Here is a 12046-nt window from a genome sequence, read left to right as displayed (position 1 = left end):
AGTATATTCTCTCTGGCGGCTCTATACTCTCACTGGAGGCTGGATCCACACTGTCTGCAAACCGCCATCCACGCTTGCCAGCCCAGCCGCCATCTTCTTGCTAGCCCCCATTTTTCTTCTCTGCTAGCCTAGCCACAGCAGTTATATTAGTGGCCCAAGGCTCACTGGTTACAGCTGACGGCCAACTAGCCACAGCTGATGGCCATGCAATTACAGTCGATGGCCATTTACTACCTGAGCCAGCACGTTTCAATGTGAGGCTGAGAGCCTGGAAACTACTTTCTGGGGCTCTGTCTCCACATATGGGACACAGCGAAAGCAGTCCTAAGAGGTAAATTCATAGAAATGCATGCCTATATGAAGAAATGAGAAATCTTAGATAAAAAAATCTAAGATTTAGATAAACAATCTAACATTTAAAGGGACTAGAAAGAGAAGAGCAAGCAAAACCCAAAATGAGTATAATGAAGGAAATAATAAAGATCAGAGTGGAAATAAATGAAATAAAGTAAAAAAGAAAGCAAAATATCAATGAAACCAAGAACTGGTTCTTTGAAAAGATAAACTGTGGGGACAGAACCCCAAAAAGCAGTTTCTAGGCTCTTGGCCTCACATAGAAAGCTGCTGGCTCAGGTAGTAAATGGCCATCAACTGTGATTGGATGACCATCAGCTGTGGCTAGTTGGCCGTCAGCTGTAACCAGTGAGCCATTGGCCACTAATATAACTGCCGTGGCTATGCTAGCAGAAAAATGGGGGGCTAGTAAGAAGATGGTGGCTGTGGGGGCAGAGCCCCAGAAAGCAGTTTCCAGGCTCTCGGCCTCACATAGAAAGGTGTTGGCTCAGGTAGTAAATGGCCAACTGTGATTGCATGGCCATCAGCTGTGGCTAGTTGGCCGTCAGCTGTAGCCATTGAGCCATTAGCCACTAATATAACTGCTGTGGCTATGCAAGAAGAAGAAGAAGAGAGAGAATGGGGGCTGGCAAGAAGATGGCGGCTGGGCTGGCAAGCGTGGATGGTGGTTTGCGGACAGTGTGAATCCAGCCTCCATTGAGAGTATAGTGCCGCCAGAGAGAATATAGTGGTATGACTCCCCTACCTATGGCTCCGTGGGTGTTCCTTTTTGGCCTCACCATATCCTGCGTTCTTGTATGGGGAGCGGGAGCAGAGACCCCGCAGGCCTCCCTGCACGACAGTGGCTGAGCCTGCAAGCAGAGCAATGAGGCTTGAGAATTGTGTGGCTCCTGTTTCTTGTTTCTCCAACCCAGTCACCAGCGAGAATACAGTGGTATGACTCCTCTACTTATGGCTCCGTGGGTGTTCCTTTTTGGCCTCACCATATCCTGCGTTCTTATGTGGGGAGAGGGAACAGAGACCCCGCAGGCCGCCCTGCATGACAAATGGCGCAGGGAGCAGGGTCTCCCGCAGGACATAAACAAAATTAATAAACCTTAAACAAGACTCATCAAGAAAAAACAAGAGGAATGGTGGCAACGAGGTGATCTTCTTGAGTTCTCATCCAGAATGTACCACAAATTCAACATCTATACCCATCAAAGGACCCTCTGCTCATCACAGAACAGCTAAGAGAATCTTACAAGATTTACTTGAAGGTGGGAAAATTGGGCGAGCAGGGGAAGAGGGCAGGGAGCGGAGCAGAGCCACAGATGCATCCGCAGCTGTGGAGACTCAGGGGCTCACAGGACAGAACAGAGACCACAAGAGCCAGCAGGTGGGTTCTTTACCTGTGTCTCACAGCTGATCTCTCCCACCAAGAGAGAAGCATATTCAGCATTTGAGGCAGTAACCTCACCTGACACTTCCAGCTGGGCGCTAGGTCAGACAAAGGATGTAAACGCCATACCTGGGCGCCTCCCCCAACTCTCCAATTCTACCACTGCCCTTCCAGAGACTCAAGCTGGCCCCTGAACTGAGGAGTAGTGTCAGATAACAGAGGAGCTGGAGTGCTCAGGATCTGGGAACACCCGGGTTATAGCTCTGACCCAGGGAAGAGGCTGGGAAGAGTGTGACACTGCTGGGCTGGGAGAGAGAAGACTCCTCCATTCCCAGACCACACTTTCTCTGGCCTGCATAGGGAAAGGCAATTACAACTGCAGAGGCACTCCCAGGGGTCAGCAGCAGGCGGCAGACGCAGCTCTGGGCTTTCAGCAGCTCAGAAATCTCCCTCCCTACCTACACACACACACACACACACACACACACACACACACAGAAGAAGTGCCCAAAGACTGAAGAGACCTGGGCACAGGGCTGGTTGTGTTACTCTCAGTGTGCATATGTGCAGGCAAGAGCAGAAACTGCACTGACTTTGTAAAAACTACCATTCAGACCCCATAGCCCCACTCATCTAAAACTGCAGTCCCAGGGTCACTCTGGGCACCAGGTGACCGGCTCTGCCTGCACAAGATGCAGAGGACTCTTTGGTACAGCAGAGGACAACCTACAGATTAGTTGGTGGGCTTAAGGCAAGACTGGCATTGCTTTTTTGTTTTGTTTCTGTATTTTTGATATTTTTGTCTGTGTTGATGTGGGTCATCGGTTGTTTATACATGTGAGTGTATTTCGTTTATTCTTTGTTGTTTGTGTTGTTGTTGTTGTTGTACTTGGTGATTTGCTTTGTTCTGAAATTGCCCTACCAGGGCCCAGCTCCAGAGGCACAAGATTCAACAAACCAGAGGCCAACTCCAGACCAAACCACAGTATTACTGGGTTTGACCTACAAATAACACACCCAGAGGGAATTCTCTACAGGCACAAGAGCCCGTAGGAGCCAAGCCTCATTTAAGCAGTCAAGCCTCACAGAGCAGAACATCCATTGTGGGCAGAGCCAAGTCTCACAACTAGTCAGCCTAGGAGTCAATCCCACCTACTGAAAATACAAAAGCAATTAAAGATCAACTTAAACAAGACAATATACACAACACAAGAGTCAACATTGGAGCACACACACAGGAGAATAAGGAAGTAGTGCAAGTCAAATATAAAGGAGACATACTACATAAGATAACCCAGCAAAAACAAAGAACCCTACGGGATGTACCTAATACAGTGAAGCAAACAGAGAGTCAGCCAGAATGGGGCAACAAAGAAACATGTCCCAAATAAAAGAACAGAAGAAACCTCCAGAATTGGAACCAAATGAAATAGAGGTAACCAACTTATCAGAGACAGAGTTCAGAACACTGATGGTAAGAATGTTTAAGGAGCTTAGTGATGACATAAAGGATAGAGAAATCACAATGAACAACCAGTTAGAAGTAAAGAATACAAAACTGAAATAAAGAACACACTTGAAGGAATTACCAGCGGGTTAGATGAAGCAGAGGATCGAATCAGCGACTTAGAAAACAAATTAGCAGAGATCACCCAAATGAAACAACACAAAGAAAAAGAATAAAAAAACAATGAAAATGGTTTAAGAGATCTCTGGGATAACATCAAGTGCAACAACATGCACATCATAGGAATACCAGAAGGTGAAGAGAGGGAACAAGGGATTGAAAACTTATTTGATGTAATAATGTCCAAAAACTGCCCTAACCTGGTGAAGGAAACCGATATAAACACCCCGGAAGTGCAGAGAGTTCCAACCAGGATAAACCCAAACAGGTCCACACCAAGACATATTATAGTTAAAATGGCAAAGGTTAAAGACAAAGAGAGAATCCTAAAAGCAGCAAGAGAAAGACAGCGGGTTATATACAAGGGAACCCCTATAAGACTATGAAATGATTTTTCTACAGAAACATTGCAGGCCAGGAAGGAGTGGAACGAGGTATTCAAAGTGATGGAAAACAAAGTTCTACAACCTGTATTGCTTTATAAAGCAAGGCTATCATTTAAATTTGAAGGAGAGATAAAGAGCTTCCCAAAAAAGAATAAGCTAAAGAAATTTATTACCATCAGGCCAGCATTGTAGGAAATATTAAAAGGGCTTCTGTAAACAGAAGAAAGATGAAAACAATCTAACTACAAATTGAAAAATGGCAATAACTATGTACCTATCAATAATCACTTTAAATGTAAATGGATTAAATGCTCCATCAAAAGACACAGAGTCATTGAGTGGATAAGCAAGCAAGATCCTTGTATATGCTGTATACAAGAGATTCACCTTAGATCAAAACACACACAGGCTGAAAGTGAAGGGTTGGAGTAAGATATTTCAAGCAAATGGAAAAGAGGAAAAAGCTGAAATTGCAATACTTATACCTGACAAAATAAACTTTAAAATGAAGAACATATTAAAAGACAAAGATGGGCACTATATAATAATAAAGGGATCTATCCGACAAGAGGACATAACTCTAGTAAACATCTATGCACCCAACATGGGAGCACCTAAATATATAAAATAGATACTGACTGACGTAAAGACAGAGATCAAGAGTAACACTATCATAGTAGGGGACTTCAACACACCTCTGACAACAAGGGACAGGTCTTCCAGACAGAAAATCAATTTGGAAACAATGGCCTTAAATGACACATTGGAGCACTTGGATTTAATCGATATTTTCAGAGCATTTCACCCCAAAGCTGCAGAATACACGTTCTTCTCAAGTGCACATGGGACATTTTCCAAGATAGACTGCATGTTAGGTCACAAAGCAAATCTTGATAAATTTAAGAAAATTGAAATCATACCAATTGTCTTCTCTGACCACAGTGCTATGAAATTAGAAATCAATAAAAGAAAAAAAACTGGAAGACACACAAATTCATGGAGGCTGAGTAATATTTTACTAAATAATGAATGGGTCAACCATGAGATCAAGGAAAAAATCAAAAGATATCTGGAGACAAACAAATATGAAAACATGATGACCCCAAATCTCTGGGATGCAGCAAAAGCAGTCCTTATAGGAAAATTCATAGCAATGCAGGCCTACCTAAAGAAAAAAGAAAAATCACTAATCAGCATTTTATCTTCACACTTAAGGGATCTGGAAAAAGAACAGCAAAATAAGCCCAAAGGGAGTACAAGGAAGGAGATAATAAAGATCAGAGAGGAAATAAATGAAATAGAACCCAGAAAAATTATACAAAAGATCAATGAATCCAAGAATTGGTTTTTAGAGAAGATAAACAAAATCGACAAAACTTTTGCCAGACTCATCAAAAAAAAGAGAACCCAAACTAATAAAATCAGAAATTAAAGAGGAGACGTGATGACAGACACCACAGAAATACAAAAAAATTTAAGAAATTTCTATGAGCAACTATATGTCAACAAATTATACAATCTGGAGGAAATGGACAATTTTCTAGAAGCATAAACCCTTCAAATGCTAATGCCAGAAGAAATGAAAAACCTGAATAGACTGATAACCACCAGGGAAATTGAATCAGTAATCAACAAGCTCCCAACGAACAAAAGCCCTGAACAAGATGATTTACAGGTGAATTTTACAAAACATTCAAAAAAGAATTATCACCTGTTCTCCTCAAGCTCTTCCAAAAAATCCAAAAGGAAGGTAGTCTCCCAAACACTTTTTACGAGGCCACTATCATCCTGATCCCCAAATCGGACAAAGACACTACAGAAAAAGAAAACTACAGGCTGATATCCCTAATGAACGTAGATGCAAAAATCCTCAACAAAATATTAGCAAACAGAATTCAGCAATACATTAGAAAGATCATACACAATAATCAAGTGGGATTCATTCCTGGTATGCAAGCGTGGTTCAACATTCACAAATCAATTAATGTGGTACACCACATTAACAGAATGAAAAAATTCATATGATCATGTCAATAGATGCAGAAAAAGCATTTGACAAAATCCAGCAGCCATTTATGATAAAAACCCTTAAGAAAGTGGCAATGGAGGGACCATATCTCAACATAATAAAGGCCATATATGGTAAACCCACAGCTAACATCATATTCAATTGAGAAAAGCTAAAACCTTTCTCCTTAAGATCAGGAACAAGGCAAGGTTGTCCACTTTCTCCACTTCTAGTCAACATTGTGCTGGAAGTTCTAGCCATAACAATCAGACAAGAAAAAGAAATAAAAGGTATCCAAATTGGTAAGGAGGAACTAAAATTGTCATTATATGCAGATGACATGATACTATATATAGAGAACCCTAAAGACTCCACCAAAAAACTATTAAAGATGATAAATGAATTTGGTAAAGTAGCAGGAAACAAAATTAATATTCTGAAATCAATTGCATTTGTTTATACCAATAATAAAATATCAGAAGGAGAAATTAAGAAAACAATCCCATTTACAATTGCTCCAAAGACTATAAAATACCTGGGAATAAATTTAACCAAAGAAGAAAAAGATCTGTACTAAGAAAATTATAAGACACTGAAGAGACAAATTAAAGAAGATACGAATAGTTGGAAACACATACCATGCTCATGGATAGGAAGAATTAATATAGTTAAAATGTCCACACTTCCTAAGGCAATATACAGATCAATGCAATTCCTATCAAACTACCAAGGACTTTTTTCACAGAAATAGAACACATCATTCTAAAATTTATATGGAACCATAAATAAATATCCTCGGCAATCTTGAGAAACAAGAACAAAGTGGGTGGTATAACAATACCTGACATCAAATTATACTACAAGTCTACAGTAATCAAAACAGCATGGTACTGGCATAAAAACAGACACATAGAACAATGGAACAGAATAGAGAGCCCAGAAATAAATCCATGCTTGTATAGTCATTTAATCTACAACAATGGAAGCAAGAATTTAAGGTATGTTAAAGACAGTCTATTCAATAAATGGTGCTGGGAAACCTAGACAGACACATACAAAAAATGAAGCTGGACCACCTCCTTACACCATATACAAGAACAAATTCAAAATGGATTAAAGACTTAAATGTAAGATCTGAAACCACAAAATTTCTAGAAGAAAATATAGGAAAAATTTTACAGACATTACCCGGATTAAGATTTTTACTGATATCCCCCCGTGAAAGGGAAGTAAGAGAAAAAATAAACATATGGGATTACATCTAAGTAAAAAGTTTTTTCACAGCAAAGGAAACCATCAATAAAATAGAAAGGGATCCTACTAAATGGGAGATGTTTGCCAATGATATATCTGATAAGGGGTTAATATCCCAAATTTATAAAAACTCACTCAACTCAACTCTAAAAAAACAAACAACCCAATTAAAAAATGGGCAGAGAACATGAAGAGACATTTTTCTAAAAAGGACATACAGATGGCAAACAGACATATGAAAAAATGCTCAACCTCACTAATCATTAGAGAAATGCAAATAAAAACCACAATGAGATACCACCTCACCCCAGTCAAAATGGCTATCATCAATAACTCAACAAACAACAAGGACTGGCGAGGATGTGGAGAAAAGGGAACCTTTGTGCACTGTTGGTGGGATTCCAGATTCGTGCAGCCACTATGGAAAACAGTATGTAGATATCTCCAAAATGGAACTACCTTATGGTGCAGCAATTCTACTCCTAGGTATCTATCCAGAGAAATCCAAAACTCTAATTCAAAAAAAAAAAATGTATGCACCCTATGTTTATTGCAGCGCTGTACACAACAGCCAAGACATGGAAACCACTGAAATGCCCATTGGTAGATGACTGGATTAAGAAACCGTTGTGCATTTTTACAAGGGAGTATTACGCAGTCATAAAGAAGAATGAAATCTTACCATTTGTAACAACATGGGTGGACCTAGAGAACATTATGTTAAGTGAAATAAGTCAGATAGAGAAAGGCAAATACCATATGATTTCACTTATATGTGGAATCTAAAGAAAAGAATAAATTAATGAACTAATCAGAAACAATCTCAGAGATATAGAGGAAAAACGGAGGGTTGCTAGATGGGAGGAGGGGGTGGGGATAAGGAGGGAGTTAAGGGGATTAGAAAGCACAGTCAGTAACAACATGATTGTCACAGGGTTATGAAAGTCAATTTGAGGAATGTAATCAATAATGTTGTAAAAATTTTGTAGGGTATTTGATGGACACTTGTCTCATTAGGGAGAACACCCCAGGGATGATGTTGGTGCCGGATCACTACACTGTACACCCGAAGCTGAAGCTGAACAATAATGAATGTCAACTACAATTATATATATAAAGGAATCATAGAGTCTTCCAAGACTGAATCAAGAAGAAACAAATTATGAACTGACTGATTATTAATAACAAAATTAAATCAGTAATCAAAAAACTCTTTACAAACAGAAGTCCTGGACCTGATTGCTTCACAAGTGAATTTTACCAAATATTCAAAGAAGAATTTTCACCTATTCTTCACAAACTATTCCAAAAAATTCAGGAGGAGGGAAAGCTGTCAAGCTAACTTTATGATACCAGCATTACCTTTATTCCAGAACTAGACAAAGACACTACAAAGAACAAAATGATAGGCCAATATCCCTGGTGAATGTACATGCAAAAATCCTCAACAAAATATTAGCAAAATAATTCAGCAATACATTAAAAAGATTATACAACACGATCAAGTGGGATTTATTCCTGGGATGCAAGGTTGGTTGAATATCTGATGCGATACACCACATAAGCAAAGTGAAAAATAAAAATCATATGATCATATCAATAAATGCAGAAAAGGCATTTATCAAATTCAACATTCATTTATGATAAAAAAAAAAAAAAACCACCTCTTATCAAAGTGGGACTAGTAGGAACATACCTCAACATAATAAAGACCATATATGACAAACCCACAGCTAACATCATACTCAATGGGTAAAAGTTAAATGCATTCTCCTTAAGATCAGGAACAAGAAAATGATGCCCACTTTCACCACTTTTACGAAACATAGTAATGGAAGTTTTAGACGCAGCATTCAGAAAAGAAAAAAGAAATAAAAGGTGTCCAAATTGGAAAAGAAGTAAAACTGCCGTTATTTGCAGATGACTTGAGATTATATGGGGAGAACCCCAAATACTCCACCAAAAATCTGTTAGAACTAATAAATGAATTCAGTAAAGTAGCAGGATAAAAAACGAATATTCAGAAATTGGTTTTATTTTTATAATAGTGAACTGTCAGAAAGACAAATGAAGAAATAAGTACCATTTATAATGGTATTAAAAATACTTAGGAATAAATTTAACTGAGGAGGTAAGTAAACTATACTCAGAAAATTATAAGACACTGAAGAAAAAAATTGAAGAGATAGGAATAAATGGAAGCTTATACCACGCTCATGGATAGGAACAATTAGCATTGTTAAAATGTCCATACTACCCAAAGTAATCTACAGAGTCAATGCAATCCAAATCAAAATGCCAATGGCATTTTTCACAGAACTGGAACAAATTATCTTAAAATTTATGTGGAATCACAAAAGACCCTGAATAACCACAGCAATCTTGAGAAAGAACAAATTTGGTGGTATCGTGGTACCCGATATCAAACTAATCTATAAGCCTATACTAATTAAAACAGCATCATACTGGCATAAAAACAGACACACAAATCAGTGGAACAGAATAGACAGCCCAGAAATAACCCTATGCCTATACAATCACTTATTTTATGACAAAGGAGTCAAGAATATATGGTGGGATAAAAACAGTCGATTCAAGTCGGGAAAACTGAAGATACACATGCAAAAAAATGAAACTGGACCACCTTCTTATACCATATAGAGGAATAAACTCAAAAGAGTTAAATGCAAGACCCAAAGTGATAAAATTCCTAGAAGAAAGCATACACACTAATATTTTTTCTGATCTATCTTCTCAGACAAGGGAAACAGGAAAAAGTAAATATATAGGACTACGTAACCAAAATGATTTTGCCCTGTGAGGGCAACCACCAGCAAAACAAAAAGACATCTTAGTAAATGGAAGAAGATAGCCATCAATGATACATCTGATGAGGGGTTAATATCCAAAATTTATAAAAATTTATAGAACTCAACACCAAAAAAGCAAACAATCCAATTAACAAATGGCCAGAGGACCTGCCTAGACATTTCTCCAAAGAGGACATACAGATGGTCAATAGATATATAAAAAGATGCTCAACATCATTAACCATTAGAAAAATGGTGGTGTGAGGTGAGCCTCTTGAAATCTCCCCTGGAATTTACAACAAATTGAACAACTATAGCTCTACAAAGGACTCCCTGCATAGCAGAGAGGCAAGACTAAGAGTCGCACCATTGAAATCACCCAAAGGTGAGCAAATGGTGAGAGTGGGGGAGTGGCAAGGGAGAAATGTGGCGATGGGCTCACAGAGGATGCAGACCAAACTCGGTGCTCCTACATTGCTGCATTCTGGAACTACCGCAGTTGTGGGAGAGGGAAGAACTCAGACTGTTAGGGCTCTGCTTATGGTCAACAGGGCTGAGGGGATAGCACATAACACAGCTGAACCCAATGCTCACGAGAGAGACCTTGAAGCAAAGACTGAGGGAAGAAGGCTGAAAGCGGTAGTTTAAGCCCTCACTGCTGAGCAGAAAACAGAAGCCTTCGGCACTGAGACTAGCCGCCCCCTCCTTACCTCCCAGAGCTCACCCCACACCAACCTGGCCAGTGCTAGAAGCAGAACAGTAGCAGTGTCAGATCAAAAGAACAGAATATTTGCAGTTCTGAGAACTGTGGTCCACAGGCATGGACTCCCAGCCCAGCTAGTGGCTTCAAAAGGGAGGGAGCAGTGGAAGCAAGACTGGCTGTGGTGGTGGTCGCCACCATTGCTCTGGTCCACCACTCACAACCCATACTGCCCCTGTCCCCATCTATCTGGGCAGATCCCTGCAGGAATAAACAGAGCTGCTGAAACACACGGGCTCTGAATCTGGTGCAGGAAGAGCTTTGCAACTTCAGAAGCTCTCCACATACCCCTATGGAGGGAGGGCCCCATGACCCAGGCGAACTGTTCACAGAAGAGAAGCCTGCCTTCCAGGGAATCCCCCCATTGTGTGAGTAGCTAGAAATGGGCAGAGAAAATATAACACTACGTGTGAGGGAGAATAAAAGGCTGCAGTCAGAGAGAAAATAAAACTTTCTACCAACAAGTACTGGAAAACAAAAGAAAGACCTCTTCCTATCAACCTGTTGCAGAACCCACTCCTGTAGATGATCAGGAAGATAAATAATAAATCATTAATTGCCATGAATAACCAAGGCAACAACAGAGTTTGGATAGAAAATCAAAAGTCTCCAGAAAATTAACTTAAAGATATGGAAATATGTGATTTAAATGACAGAGAATTCAAGATTACAGTTCTGAAAAAATTCAACGAGATGCAAGAAAACACAGGCAGTTTAATGAACTCAGAAACACAATCAAAGGACAAAATGAACATTTACCATACAGATTGAAATTTTTAAAAAGAACCAAATAGAATTTCTGGAGATTAAGAATTCAATAAAAGCAATGAGGAATGAAATAGCCAGCTTAAGTAGTAGAGTGGACCAGATGGAGGAAAGAATCAGTGACATTGAAGATAGAAATCTGTAAATGACATGGATGGAAGAAGAAAGAGACTTGAGACTTGAAAGTAATGAAAGAACTCTACAAGGACTTTCTGACTCCATCAAAAAGAGCAATGGAAGAATAATGGGCATACCAGAAGGAGAAAAAAGAGAGAAGGGAACAGAGAATATATTCAAACAAATTGTCGATGAGAATTTCCCAAACTTGTGGACAGAACTGGATCCTTGAATCCAAGAAGCAAATAGAACACCTAATTACCTCAACCCCAACAGGCCTTCTCCAAGGCACATTGTATTGAAGCTGTCAAAAATCAACGACAAGGAAACAATCCTCAAGGCAGCCAGGAAAAAGAAGACGGTAACCTACAATGGAAAGACCATTGGAATATCATCAGATTTTTCAGCAGAAACTCTACACGCCAGGAGGTAGTGGAATGAAATATTCAAACTAATGAAAGAGAGAAATTATGAGCCAAAAATAATATATCCAGCAAAGATATCCTTTAGATATGAAGTAGAAATGAAGACCTTTCCAGGCATACCGAAGCTGAAGGAATTTTCTGAGACACAACCTGCATTAC

This window comes from Rhinolophus sinicus, linkage group LG12 (genome assembly GCF_036562045.2).
Source record: "Rhinolophus sinicus isolate RSC01 linkage group LG12, ASM3656204v1, whole genome shotgun sequence".
In the NCBI taxonomy this organism is placed as follows: Eukaryota; Metazoa; Chordata; class Mammalia; order Chiroptera; family Rhinolophidae; genus Rhinolophus; species Rhinolophus sinicus.
This window is presented reverse-complemented; position numbering follows the sequence as displayed.